Source organism: Rhincodon typus, chromosome 10 (assembly GCF_021869965.1).
Source record: "Rhincodon typus isolate 14 chromosome 10, sRhiTyp1.1, whole genome shotgun sequence".
Taxonomy (NCBI): domain Eukaryota; kingdom Metazoa; phylum Chordata; class Chondrichthyes; order Orectolobiformes; family Rhincodontidae; genus Rhincodon; species Rhincodon typus.
Genome location: NC_063341.1, coordinates 12781734 through 12796187, shown reverse-complemented (window position 1 = coordinate 12796187; position 14454 = coordinate 12781734).

Sequence of the window (14454 nt, the reverse complement as noted above, 5' to 3'; positions counted from 1 at the left end):
CTCCCATCCAGCACCCCCTGCAGGCCACAACTAAATAATAAGGAACAGCTTGCAAAACCGTGTAGCGTAGAATAAGCAGAGGGTGTCCGCCAGGGTTTCACTTTGGCAGGGTGGTCAGTGTGAGGGCACAGGTGCAATCCTCCAGTCTGTCCACCAAAATGACACCGTTCACTGTTATTTTCAGCATTGTCAGTTGTGGCTTAGTTGGCAGCAATCTTGCATCTGAAGAAAGGCTGTGAGTTATAGTCCAAGCCCAGATAACCCCATTACACTACTGAAGGAATGCTGCACTGCCAGAGATGCCATCTTTCAGACAAGACTTTAAACTGATGCCCTGTATGCCCTCTCAGGGAGATGTGAAAGACCCCATAACGCTGTTGCATTGTGGAAAAGAGCAGCTGGGTTATCCCTTGCCAAGTTGTATTTCTCAATCAACATCACATTTGCTGTTGTCACTTTGATGTTGGTGGAAATTGGCTGTGCACAAATTTGCTGGGTTTCCTATGTCCAACAATGTCTACACTTCAAAAAAAGCCTCATGGGCTTTACAGCATTTTGAGAGGTGCAAGGGTTATGGGAGGTGCTACATACATATGCAGCTATGCAGGTGTTGTAGTGCAGTCGGTACAGCTTTCCTTCTGAGCTAGAAGCTCCAGGGTTTGAACCCATCTTCATATTTGGCTCTGGCAGGTAAGTTTGAATATCAACCTGCAAATAGCACCCATCACAGGTGGTATGAAGGGGAGAGCCTCCGGGTCAGCTGGAACCAGGTAAGAGCTGGAATGAAAGTGTCCCACTCACGTTACAAGAATCCACATGGGCTGCACTCCATGATATACATCCTCCTCACTTCAAATAACTACACATCAGCTAAGTGCAAGTCTTTATACTGCATGCAGGGAAACCCTTCTCTAATTGTCTGAGCTGCTGAAAGTGTCGAAGTACCTTCAGCATCTAGACTGGATTAAACATTAAAAAGAAATAAAGCAGCTTCCAAATACATATAGGAATAAAAGACATACAGTTGTGTTCTAACTATACCTCAGTGTTCATATCTGCACCCCTCTTCTATTATATTTCATCAATTCCAAATCAGCTTTCAATCTCGCATTATTAAACCACTCAAGGGGCCAGTATTCTAACCCTATACAAAATATTACTTCCCATCCCAACAATGCCTCGAGATCCTCAGGAATAATGGATGGTGCACATGGTCACATAGAGTCATTGAGTGATCCAGCATGGAAACAGACCCTATGGCCCAACTAGTCCATGCCAACCATAATCCAAAACTAAACTAGTCCCACCTGCCTGCTCTTGGCCTACATCCCTCCAGACATTTCTTATTCATTTATTTATCTAAATGTCTTTTAAATGTTGTAACTGTACCTGCATCCACCACTTCCTCTGGAAGTTCATTCCTCACACGGACCACTCTGGATGGAAAGAAATTGCCCCTTTCTCTTCCTGCCTTAAAAATATGCCCCCTTGTGTTGAAATCCTGCACCTGGGGAAAAGACACCTCCCATCCACTTTATCTATGCCCCTCATGATTTTATAAACCTCTATAAGGTCATCCCTCAATGTCCTATGTTCCAGTGAAAAAGGTCCTGGCCTACCCAGCCTCTCCTTATAACTCAAACCCTCCATTCCTGGCAACATCCTGGTAAATCTCTTCTGAACTCTCTCCTTCCTATAATGGATTCACAGTGAGTTTGGTTCACAAGGTGCGTTTTATCAAGGACTAATGCAGTGTCAATGTTTCGCCCAGGATAATGACCACATCAGGGTTGCCCATTCTGGTTGTAAGATTTCCTGGAGATTTCAACATGAGACCTCCCACTTCTTGCATTGTCAAAAAAGCCTTAATTCTTCACTTTCAATATTTTTGCAATGAAGTAACAAACCTTTCAAAGGAAATGGAGAAAATGAATCATGGCATCAATGTCTAGGAGATGGGTTTTTAATTTGTGAAGACTTTGGGGCAGACCTGAAGCATTCAAAGCCCCAGCACACAATGGATTATCAGGATTTGTCATTGCTGAGGTAGGATTCGTGAATTAATAAAGTCGATTTTGAAGTTTCTTTTGTGCTTTAATGATCCCTTTGCTGCATTTTTCTTCAAACATATTATGTTTTGCTAGATGATTCTTGCTATCGAATAGAATCATTGAACCTCTACAGTGTGAAAGCAGGCCATTTCAACCCATTGAGTCCATACTGACTCTCAAAGAGCATCCCACCCAGACCCATACCCCCCACCCTATCCCTTTAATCCTGCATTTACCATGGCTAATCCACCCAGCCTGCACATCCCTGGACACTATGGGCATTTTACTATGGCCAATCCACCTAACCTGCACATTCTTGGACTGTAGGAGAAACCCATGCAGACACTGGGAGAACATGCAAACTCCACACAGACAGTCGCCTGAGGCTGGAATCAAACCCGAGTCCCTGGCGCTGTGAGGCAGCAGTGCTAACCACTAATACTTATTATCTTTTCCCTTGAGGCAATGTTTGATCTAATTCATTACAAAGGGGTGAGGAAGGGCATTTAGATGCTGTGAATGCTACCAGATGAGATGAGAAGCAGCAGATCACGAGATCAACAAGTACAAGGGGCAAAAATTCTCAAGATTCTTGGGTCATATCAGTGACATTCAGACAGCTGCATTACAACCAGGCAATGAGGGGTGAATCAATTCCCCTCTCTTTGAACCTCCTTGATCAGAGGCAACAATGAATTCAAATCCCTATTGTCACACAGCTATCACATTTCAATTAAAATGTAGCCACCAGATCAGAATTAAGGTATCAACTCCAAGGTTTCTTTGAGTGAATGAGATAGGGATCTCATTACCTACTAATGCCGCGAAAAAAAGTAAAACACTACATCATACTCAAACAAAGCAGTAAAGTGTTTAAAAAAAAAGGGAGACCCTAGTATAATAGAAACATAGAAATAGGCAGTTGTAAAAAGTTCTTAGAATCCTCAAGTTGCTATAGTTGAGCGTGAAGTTGGCTGTTTAGTTGACTTCTTGTATCCCCAGCAGGACTGAATTTTGTAGAATTCTTGAGTTCTCAGTGAATGGATGTGGCCGTCTCTGGCGAGACCAGCATTTATTGTCTATCCCTAATTGCCAGTTAAAAGTCAATTGCATTGATGTGCTTTTGGAGTCACATGTAGGCTAGACCAGGTAAGGATGGTAATTTCATTTCCTAAAGGATATTAGTGATCCAGATGGGTTTTTCCAACAATTGGCAATGGATTCATGGCCATTATTAGACTTTTGATTCCAGATATATATGGAATTCAATATCGAGATCTGCCACAGTGGGATTTGAACCCTAGTCCCCAGAACATTACTCTGAGACAGAGAGAGAGAAAGAGAAAGAGAGGATGTGTGAAAGAGAGAGAGGGAGAGCGTGAGAGAGAAGGAGAGTGAGTGAGAGAGAGTCTTTGAGTTTCAAGGGAGCAGAGAAAAAGGAAATAAAGAGTATGAGAAGAGATTGGCAGCTAATAGTAAAGGTAACCCAAAACAGTTCTACAGGTATATAATTGTAGTGAGAGGAAGACTAGGTTGGTTCAGGATCTAAAAAGGGGATCTAAGCAAAGAGGGAATAGCTGATATACTAAACGAATACTTTGCAACTCCTTAGACTAGGAAGATGATGCTGCTAAAGCCATTATGAATAAGGACCTAGTTGAGACACTGAATGGAATAAAAATTGATTAGGTTATTAGAATAACTGGAAGTATACAAGATAAACTCACCCACATGATTGGAATCCCCATTACCACCAATGCTCAATAGTAATGGTGTGCACCAGACAAGCTGCAATGCAGCAATATTCCAAGTCTCCTCTAACAGCATCTTTCAGAGCCACACTGTGGCCATCTAGAAGGACAGGGATAGAAGATACATAGGAAACGCCATCACTTAGATAGGGTGGACAGTGGGAGCCTTTTTCCTCGGATGGTGATGGCGAGCACGAGGGGACATAGCTTTAAATTGAGGGGTGATAGATATAGGACAGATGTCAGAGGTAGGTTCTTTACTCAGAGAGTAGTAAGGGCGTGGAATGCCCTGCCTGCAAAAGTAGTAGACTCGCCAACTTTAAGGGCATTTAAATGGTCATTGGATAAACATATGGATGATAATGGAATAGTTTAGGTTAGATGGGCTTCAGATTGGTTTCACAGGTCGGCGCAACATCGAGGGCCAAAGGGCCTGTACTGCGCTGTAATGTTCTATGTTCTATGTTCTACTTGCAAGTTCCCCTCCAAGGGATACATCATTCTAACCTTGAACTATGTCGCCATTCCTTCAGCATCATTGGGACATTGATGGGATGAGAGTGTCACTGGATAGACCAGCATTCATTGCCCATCCCTAACTGCCCAGAGGGCACTTAAGAGTCAACCACATTGCTGTGGTTCTGAAGTCACATGTAGACATGTTTTCCTCTCTAAAGGGCATTGGAGAACCAGATGAGCTTTTTCTGATGATCAACAATGGATTTTTATAAGTCTGGCAGCACCTGTGAAGAAAAATCAGAGTTAACGTTTTGGGTCTGGTGACCCTTCACCAGTTCTGAGGAAGGGTCACCGGGCCTGAAACGTTAACTCTGATTTTTTCTTTTCAGATGCTGCCAGACCTGCGGAACTTTTCCAGCAACTCCTGCTTCTGTTCTAGATTTACAGCATCCACAGTTCTTTTGGTTTCTAATGGATTATTAGACACTTAATTCCAGAATTTTATTGAAAGTTATAAAATGCACCAATCTGTCATGGCAGGATTTGACCCCAGGTCCGCAGAACACTACTTAGGTGTCTGGATTAACAGAGTATAAAGCCACTAGACCATCACTTCCCCATTTAGCCAGCACATGGACTGCAGACTAGTGGCTGAGCAGCACATCCACGAATGAACAATAAACACTGGCCTTACCAGCAATGCTCACATTCCATGAACCAATAAAGAGAAAATGATTGCAACTTAACCGAGGAACCTAGTAAAGTTCCACAATTGTTACGTTGGATTGACAGCAATTCTGGAATGTTCTTTGAAAGAAAAATAACCATTCTTTCCCTCTCAACAGTGGATGTGCTGGAAGTTTATATGTTTGAATGGTAGATGAACAGATAGCAGGGCCATCCTTTACAGTTGTTCCAATACCCCACCAGCACCGACTTTCCAAATCTCATGTAAAAACACAAATAGGTCCTTGAAAATGCATCCAGTATTGAACCAATTTAACCTCCCGCTGGCGATCACAAGCAAAATATATACATCATGCAAGATTAATGGGTAGAAAATTCTAATCTTTGTCCAGAATATGAGTGCAACACTTATTTAGGCTGAGACTGGGAAATGTGGTACCATCTCTTAAAGTTATATTACAGCTGTTATAATATTGATACCATTCATTATTATATTAGCAAAGAGAAGCCTTAGAGGGGTCCTAATAGAGATCTTCAACATTATGAGGTGATTTGATGCAGCAGACATTCATAAGATGGGGATTCCATTTAACTAGGATTCATAAATATAAGACAATCACCAATAAATTCAATAAAAAATTTAGGAGAAATGTCCTCATTGAGAGAGTGATTAGAATTTGGATCTTGTTATCCCATTAAGTCATTGATGTGAGTAACACAGATAACTTGAAGGAAAGTTAGTTCAGGACATAAGGGAGAAGGGAAGAGAAGGTGATGATGATAGGTTTGATGAAAAAGGAGGGAGGAGGCTCATGTGGAGTGGAAAGACCAGCAGTGACCAGTTTGACCAAATGGATGGTTTCTGTGCTATAAATTACAAGGGGCAATATTAAAGTTATGATTGATTTATTTGAACTAAACAATACTCTCTGCTTCTACTTCCTCCACAACCTCCTTCCTTTTATTGTTTTCTTTGTTTGCTCCTCCTCAAAAAACAAATGGTGCTGAACTTTTTGAGTATTGTTGGAGTTGGTCCATCTAGGAAATTAAAGCGTATTCCATCAAACTGCTGGCTTGAGCCTTGTAGATGGTGGACAGGCTTTGGGGAGTCAGGAGGTAAGTTACTTGCCACAGAATTCCTGGCCTTTGTCAGCCTTAGAGCCTCCACTGGTTTTTGTAGCTATCCTTGTTGCTAGGTATCATTTGGAGCCATGTTTTTGCAAGTGGTGGAGTATCTGAACTGTTAGTAACTCCAGTATCCTGACAGTGCCACATACCACTTCACCCTGTTCTTAGCTCCTGGAGGAAAGAGAATGATTTCTTTCCCATTTTTTAAATGACATTTATCATCTCTAGGAAGCTGCAATGAACTCTGCGATGCAAGCTATTTGCGATGTCTCTTTGTACACCTGGAAGGATCTAGGAGAGTAAAGCATGGGAGTGATGGTGATCTTCGTGACCACTTGGAGAGCTGTCCTCTCTGTCTCTCTCTCCTCTGAGGCTTCCACCTGCTAGCACAGCTCCGCGACCACGTCTTTTGAGAATCTGGGAATTCTCCAGACTTACTCCTGGATCACGCGAAATGTAGGACTAATGCTCCCAGAATGCCTATGCTGGATGGAACCATCATGGAAAGCCCTCTTTCTGTGGACTCCTTCCCCTTTTGGGCCCCTCTGTTGTAGCTGCTGGTCCTGTTGTAGATCAAGGCACACGATACAACTCTCTGTTCCTGAGGGAGAGTACAACTGCCAAACAAATTTCTTTAACGCCATAAGGACGTAAGACATGGTGACAGAATTAGGCCGTTCAGCCCCCTCAGCATGTTCAATCAGTCATTGAGATCATGGCTGATCTCCTACTTCTAATCAGTTTCCTCCACTATCGCCATATCTCTCAATGCTCTTAATACGAAGAGGTCTATGAACATGCTCAATGACTAAGGATCCACAAGCCTCTAGGCAGAGAACTTCTAAAATTCACCACACTGTGAGTGAAGAATTTCCTCCTCATGTCAGTCCTAAGCATTTTATTCCGAGACTGTGTCCCTGGTTTTAGACACCAACCAGGGGAAGCATCCTTCCTGCATCTACCCTGTTATAATTTTGAATGAGATCGCCTCCTATTCTTCTAAGCTCCAAAGAATGTAACCCCAGTTAATTTAATCTTTTCACAATAGACAATTCCTCCATTCAAGGAAATGCGTTAATGAATCTTGTTGCCCTGCTCTCTGTGGCAAATATATCTTTCCTTAGGTAAGGAGTCCAAAGTTACTCACAATACACAAGTGCGATCTCACCAAGTCTCTATGTAATTGCAATAATACAGCTTTGCTTCTATTCTCAAATCCTACTGTATTAAATAAGGCCAGCAGTGATCGAACGGGTAGTGGAGCAAACTCGATGAGTCGGGTGGCCTACTTTTGCTCCTATGCCTTATGGTTTTAAAGACCAAAAAAAACCCCACTCGTCTTCTTAATTGCTTGCTGCACCTTTGTGCTAAATTTTGATTAAGTTTTAAGTGCATTCCACTCTGATTCCGGCTACTCTGCATCAGCACACACCAAGTGATAAAAAAGCCCCTCACCTTCAGTTCATTGAGTTGCCCTTTAATTATTTCCGAGCCTGCTTCACTTTCCTGCACTGGCTTTGCTTTCTTGAGGGATTAACCATACACAGTTACACCAGTGGCCCGGGTTTACTGGGCTGTGTAGTCGCAGGGTAGGGGTTTCACTGACAGCCCAGTGCGAGCACACAGTATGCAGTGACATCCATCCTCCTTCAGGGGGAATACGTACCATGCTGGTGGTGTGGGAAGCAGTGAGTGGCTTGGCCCACACTTGCCAGGCAGTCCCTGCCTCTCCAGAAATGGATGTGGCTCAAACTGGCAGTCTGGGGGTTCCAATTTTGCATGCCATCTCAGATTTGCCACACCCGTGGTGCCTTCCTGACACACCTCAGATTTTGTCTGCTCTAGTAACAGGCAAAATATTAAGGCAATTCCAGTACCTGCTCTGAGTGAGATAAGGATCTACAATAAAAGTCCGCAGGTTTTTCTTTTGCACAGACCCCACTGCGCCCATTTGCGTTATTGTAAACCATATCAAGTGTGGACAAATTCTCAGAACTGTTTGACATAAATAGCCATCCGATCACCCAGTTTACTTGTAAAGTATCCAATGCGAATGACATTTTAAATAGAGGTCATGCTATTGCAATTCTGGGTCATTCATATCTTCATCAACGATTGGGTCATGCAAATGAAGCTCGGTAAACAATTTTAAAACAAAACTCCTTCTTTTGCTTTTATTTACAATTTAATTTTGCACAGTACGTGAACTTGCGAGCTGAGTTCAAGAAAACCACCAGGTCTGATATAGTCAGGACGACTATATTTAGGATCGACCTGTGGCCTATACTCCTACAGAGGTGTGACTAATTCTTAACCAGCAGCAATTCATTTTATTTCAAAATCCCCAAATTATCCTCTCAGTTTACAAATAAGATGGACTTAACACGCCAAGTTAGCTACTGCACTGTGCCCATGTTATTTATTAGAAAATTGGCATGGCTTGACTTTTGCCCAACCGTCTCCCCCCAAGTCAGTGTCCACCCTGTGACTGAGGTAGTTGGTTAATTTCAGTCCCCTGCCACTCCCAAAGTGAGTCCTCCAGAGGAAGTGAGTTAGCGTGGACGAGAAAGAGTGCTTCTGCCCTCGTGAGAAAATGATCAACTATCCACTTGGCAAAGACCTACTGAACAGCAGCCTCTGCATTGTAAAGTAACACATTAAAAATAAATTATTTTACATTGATACTTAGAAAAAAGGAACAAGAGCAGGCCATTTGCCCCTTTGAGCTTGCTCTGCCATTCAATATGATCATGACTGATCATTGAGCTCAATACCCTAGTCCCACACCCCTCCCAAATCCCTTAATCCCTTTAGCCAGAGGGGATATATTTACTTCCTTTTTGAAATCATTATGATATTTTGGCCACTCTCTGCAGTAGTGAATTCCACAGGCTCACCACTCTCTGGATGAAGAAAATTCTCCTCATCTCAGTTCTAAAAGGTTTATCCTTTACTATTGAACTATGCCCCCTGGTTCTGGACTCACTCCCAACCATTGGGAACACCCTTCCTGCATCCAACCTGTCTAGTCTTGTTAGAATTTTATAGGTTTCTATGAGATCCCCTCCATCATCCTCCTAAACTGCAGTGAATGCAATCCTAACTGACTTAATCTCTCTTCATATGTCAGCCTTGTCACCTCAGGAATCAATCTGGTAAACCTTCACTGTATTCTCTCCATAACAACCTTCTCAATATTAAGGAGACCAAAACTGTACACAATATTGCAGGTCTAGTCTCACCAATGTCACTCTTGACACATTTCTGTGTCAGATAAAGGCAAGCATCTGTCAAAATATGTGTTTGTGCAGCGTCAGTAATAGCTGGCTTCAATTTTACCATTAATACCTGTCAAACCAATAAATATCATCAGCCACTTTAAAAAAAAAAGTGATATCTGAATCAAATCTTTCAGCAATTGGTATTTGGCCAATAAGTAACTTCAAAAGTAGAATGATAGGGAGGAGTGGTTTGGTGGGGAAGGGAGATGGAGCGGGAGAACTGCAAGGACAAAACAGAGAATGAAAGCTAGAGGATGGAAATTGGGGATTGGGAGAAAGAAGGCAGAGAGGAAGAGGCCAGGAAAAAAGGGAAAAGTTGAGAGATGTGCTTGGGAGGAACATGGTTAAACAGGCAGTGACTCATGGGTAATGATAGGGTTTTGGAAAGGCAGGATTGGGAGAAGAAAGGAGAAATGCACAGCCACAGTTTAATGGGAAGCTTAATTGGGAGCAAAGTGTGTGGGATGGGGAGGAGGTGGGATCAGCATATTTGAAAAGAGGAGAAGCTGGAGTTTGTTCAGGATGGGATATGCTGTTGGTGCCAGGCTGTCGGAGGCCAGAGCTGGTCTCAATTACTCCACCTTGTGCCAGTGCAGTGCTGAGGGTCTGATACACTGCCTTTCGAGATGAGATGATCTGCCCTCTCCCTTTAATGTAAATAACCCCATGACCAGTCTTTCAGAGAAGGGAAAACGGCTTCTTCCTAGTGAGGCTTAGCCCAATACTTATGTCTAATAAAAACCTCTTCAGCCATCAGGTCATTGCTGAATGTGGAATCTTGCTGTGCACAAACTGGTTTCTGCTTTCATGAACATAGAAACATTAGGAGCAGCATTAGACCTTTTGTTTCCTTGAGTCTGCTCTGCTATTTAATAAGATCATGGCTGATCCAAATACCCTGCTATTTATCAGGAACCTAACTACCTCTGCTTTATAAAGGTGCAAAGATTCTGCTTGCGCCACCTTGTGAGGAAGAGAGTTCCAAAGACCTTTGGTGAGAAAAAATTGTCCTTTTCTCTGTTGTAAGTGGGCGACCTCTTATTCTTTAAACAGAGACTCCTAGTTCTAGATTCTCCCGAGGGAAACCATCTTTTCCACATCAAGCTTATATGCCTACAGAAGATGGTGGAATTTCTCTTTGTTTTAGCTCACTAGTCTTTTTTCATAGTTCGCCTTTGCTTCTGTAATCTGTTTATTCACCTCCCCGCAACTATACCTTTGGAATTCCTGTTGGTTCTCAATTGAGTTTATTCTGCCTGTCATCTGTTATAAACTAAGATCTAGTCACAATGCAGCCTGACAACAATTCAGGTTGTTCCCCCTACAGCATCTCACATCCCTTTATTTCTCCTGGTTGTCCCACCAGAAATTGCATCCTTGGTGTGACCAAGAGTTTGGAGCCTCCAGCGTCATTATCCTCAATAAAAATCACTTTCTTCAACAGAAATGTGTTGCACTACTCCAGTTACATCTTCTTCACTTACTAAGTCATTTTTAAAAATGTTCTTATTTAATGATATTATGATATTATTTACGATAGTATAAGGTAGGGATGGAGGTTAGATAGACCTTAGGTTTAGGGTAAAAGTTCGGCACAACATCGTACTGTGCTGTACTGTTCTATGTTCTAACTTTTTTTTTGAACCAACATGTTCAGAGATGTTACCACACCCCTCTGGAGTAGGTGGGACTCGAACACAGGCCTCCTGGTCCAGGGGTAGGGACACTACGAAGTCACTTCTTAATCCAACTCTCTACAATGGGAAAGAGTTCTGATATAGCTCCATTGAGTATTTTCCCCTTATTAGCCACTCTTGAGGACAACTTGAATGATCAACCAGCATCAGTGAATAACTTTATCAGTTTACCACCTTGAATAAGGAAATACCTCTCCCTATGAAATAAAATATATAGAATGCCTAATTTCTTCGTCAATAATTAAGGAGGAATTTGCTTGACTGTCCTCAGTCATTGCTCTCTTCTGAGTGAACACGCTCCACTTGTGCCACTGTTATGGTGTTAATACCCACATCCATTCATAAATTCTCTTTTTTAAGGATTCCTCAGGCAACCCCATAACAACAATAGGTCTTCCATTTACTTTCCAGTAATTGGCCATGGTTTGTCCAGTTTTATAACAATGGAAACATTTTTATATCACATTTAGTTTCTGGCTTTTTTCTTTCAATGTTTTGACATTCTTCTGTTTACTCCCTGAAACTAAGAAATTTCTCATTCCAATTTGCTTTTTTCCTGAAGTTTCCTCGCTGATTCCTGTATGACCATCTCTGCACAGGTAACGACCTGTGTGTGATACCACAGGTAAATTCCAAAACTGATGCTTCTCAGATTTTAATAATCAGAATTTCCCTCACGTTTTACTCAGGCCTGACCTTTCTTACTATTACCATAACAAGATTTTCCACGACGATTATGTTTTTAGCTCACCAACCTTATTGACCACACTTTGTGTGCTTACACACATGGATTCTAAATCTATCTTTGTAGACCTTCCTGGTCTGCCCATATCCAATATGGAGCTACCCCATTCTGTCATGTTGCCTAACAATCTCAATCCTTATTCCCTTTCCTCCAATATGCTGGTTCCTATCATTCTTCCAATTTAGGTTAGACCCATGCCGACCATAGACCTTGCAACGACATTGATCCCAGTCATTGTAAATCCTTTTTAAATTGTTGCCTCCACTACCAGAACTGGCCCATAGCCCTTCCTCTTGCACCACGCCTCAAACCATGCTTTTATCCACTCTATCTTCCTATTACTGTTCTTATGATGTATGGCACTGGGTGTGATCCAGTGATTGGTATCTGTGAGCTCTGGGTAAATATTTACAGCGTTCAGAAAAGAAAATGAAAAAGCCAGGATGGGGGTGAGAGTATTGATTAGGGAAGACATTGCAAGGGATATCCTTGAAGGAGAAAGGGCAGATTCCATTTGGATAGAGTTGAAGTTCAAAATGGCACAATCATACTACAGGCCATTGCTTTTGAAATGGTGTGCTGCAACAAGCTGAGGAGTAACTGCAAACATTTCGGGAAACAGCGCTGTTTTACCTGATGACATCAGCCGCCTCTATCGGTGTGGGGGGAGGGGAACAATTCTGTGTCAGATTAGAACACAGCACGGAAAGGTGGGTGAGCCTGTCACCTTTGACCTATGCCCCTTGGCTGGGCTGAGCCAGTTGGATCACGTACCACTGCCACTGTGGGTCATCAGTGCCAGAGTGGAGCCAGGAATGTGTTGAATACAGGAGATGCAGGGTGCAGAGCTGGGCTCCTTTTGGTGGAGCTGAGTCCGAGGGAGGGGACTTTGTCTCACTGTCACACCCGCACGCTATGTGAAGGGTTGGGGGCAGGGTGCCGCTGCTGCCACTAGCGACCAGGCTTCCTTCTCTGTGACTAGGCCGCACAGCAACCTCTGTAGGACAGGCATGTGCTGTGAGAGGCGGGTTGGCTGGATAGTGGGCGGGGAGTGAGGAAAGGTTAATAAACATGGATACAGGCCTCAAAACAGTGGGAGACAGATTGAGGAGCGAGTCTGCAGGGAAATCGCAGAAACGTGCAAGGACTTTAGCCATCTTTAATTCTCCAAATATCACTTGAGGTATTGTTTGAGTAAAGTGAAGGAAGAAGGGGATGAATTTCTGAAATGTTTTCAGGTGAATGTCCTTCAAAATGAAGTCATAGCTGGCACGGAGGAAGATGGTAGTGGTTGTTGGAGGTCAATCATCTCAGCTCAAGGACACCTCTGCAGGAGTTCCTCAGGGTAGTGCCCTCGGCCCAACCATCTTCAGCTGCTTCATCAATGACCTTCCCTCCATCATCAGAAGTGGGGATGTTTGCCAATGATTACACATTGCTCAGCAACTCGCAATTCCTTAGATACTGAAACAATCCGTAACAAAAACAGAAGTTGCTGGAAAACCTCAGCAGGTCTGGCGGCATCTGTGAAGCAAAAATCAGAGTTAACGTTTTGGGTCTGGTGACCCTTCCTCAGAACTGACATCAATCCTGAAACAATCCGTAAAAACCGAAAGAACTGCGGATGCTGTAAATCAGGAACAAAAACAAAGTTGCTGGAAAAGCTCAACAGGTCTGGCAGCATCAGCCTCTGAGAAAGGGTCACCGGACCCGAAACGTTAACTCTGCTTTTTCCTTCACAGATGCTGTCAGACCTGCTGAGCTTTTCTTGAAACAATCCGTGTTCAAATGCAACAAGATCTGGACAATATCCAGGCTCGGGCTGAAAATTGGCAAGTAACATTTGTGCCATACAAATACCAGGCTATGACTATCTCCAATAAGAAATGATCCACCCATGACATTCAAAGGTGTTACCATCAGTCAACTTCCCACTATCAATATCCTGGGGGTTACCACTGACTAGAGACTTAACTCGACTTGTGACATAAACAGGTAGCTATAAGAACAGGTCAGAGACTAGGAATACTACAGCAAGTAAATTACCTCCTGACTCTCCAAAGCCTGTCTATTACCTACAAGACATAAGTCAGGAGTGTGATAGAATACTCCCCACTTGCCTGGATGAGTGCAGCTCCAACAACGTTCAAGAAGCTTGATACCATTCAGGACCAAGCAGCCCGCTTGATTGGCACCACATCCACAAGCATCCACTCCCTCCACCACCGACCCTTAGTAGCAACAGTATGTTCTATCTACAAGATGCATTGCAGAAATTTGCCAAAGATTTTTGGGTCGCATCTTGTAAACCCATGACCACTTCCACCTAAAAGGGTAAGGGCAGCAGATGGAAACACCAAGATCCGCAATCTCTCCTCCAAGCCACTTACCATCCTGCCTTGAAATGTATCATTTTCCTTCACTGTTGCTGGGTCAAAATTCTGGAATTTCCTCCTTAATGGTATTGTGGTTCTACATATGGACTGCAGCTGTTCCAGAAGGCAGCTCACCATCACCTTCTCAAGGGCAACAAGGATGTACGATAAATACTGACCAGCCAGTGATGCCCAAGTTCCATGAGAAAGTTAAAACTGCTCTCAGTCCAACAAAGAATGAGGCACCATTGGACCTGGTATAGGGAAATGATATGGGCAG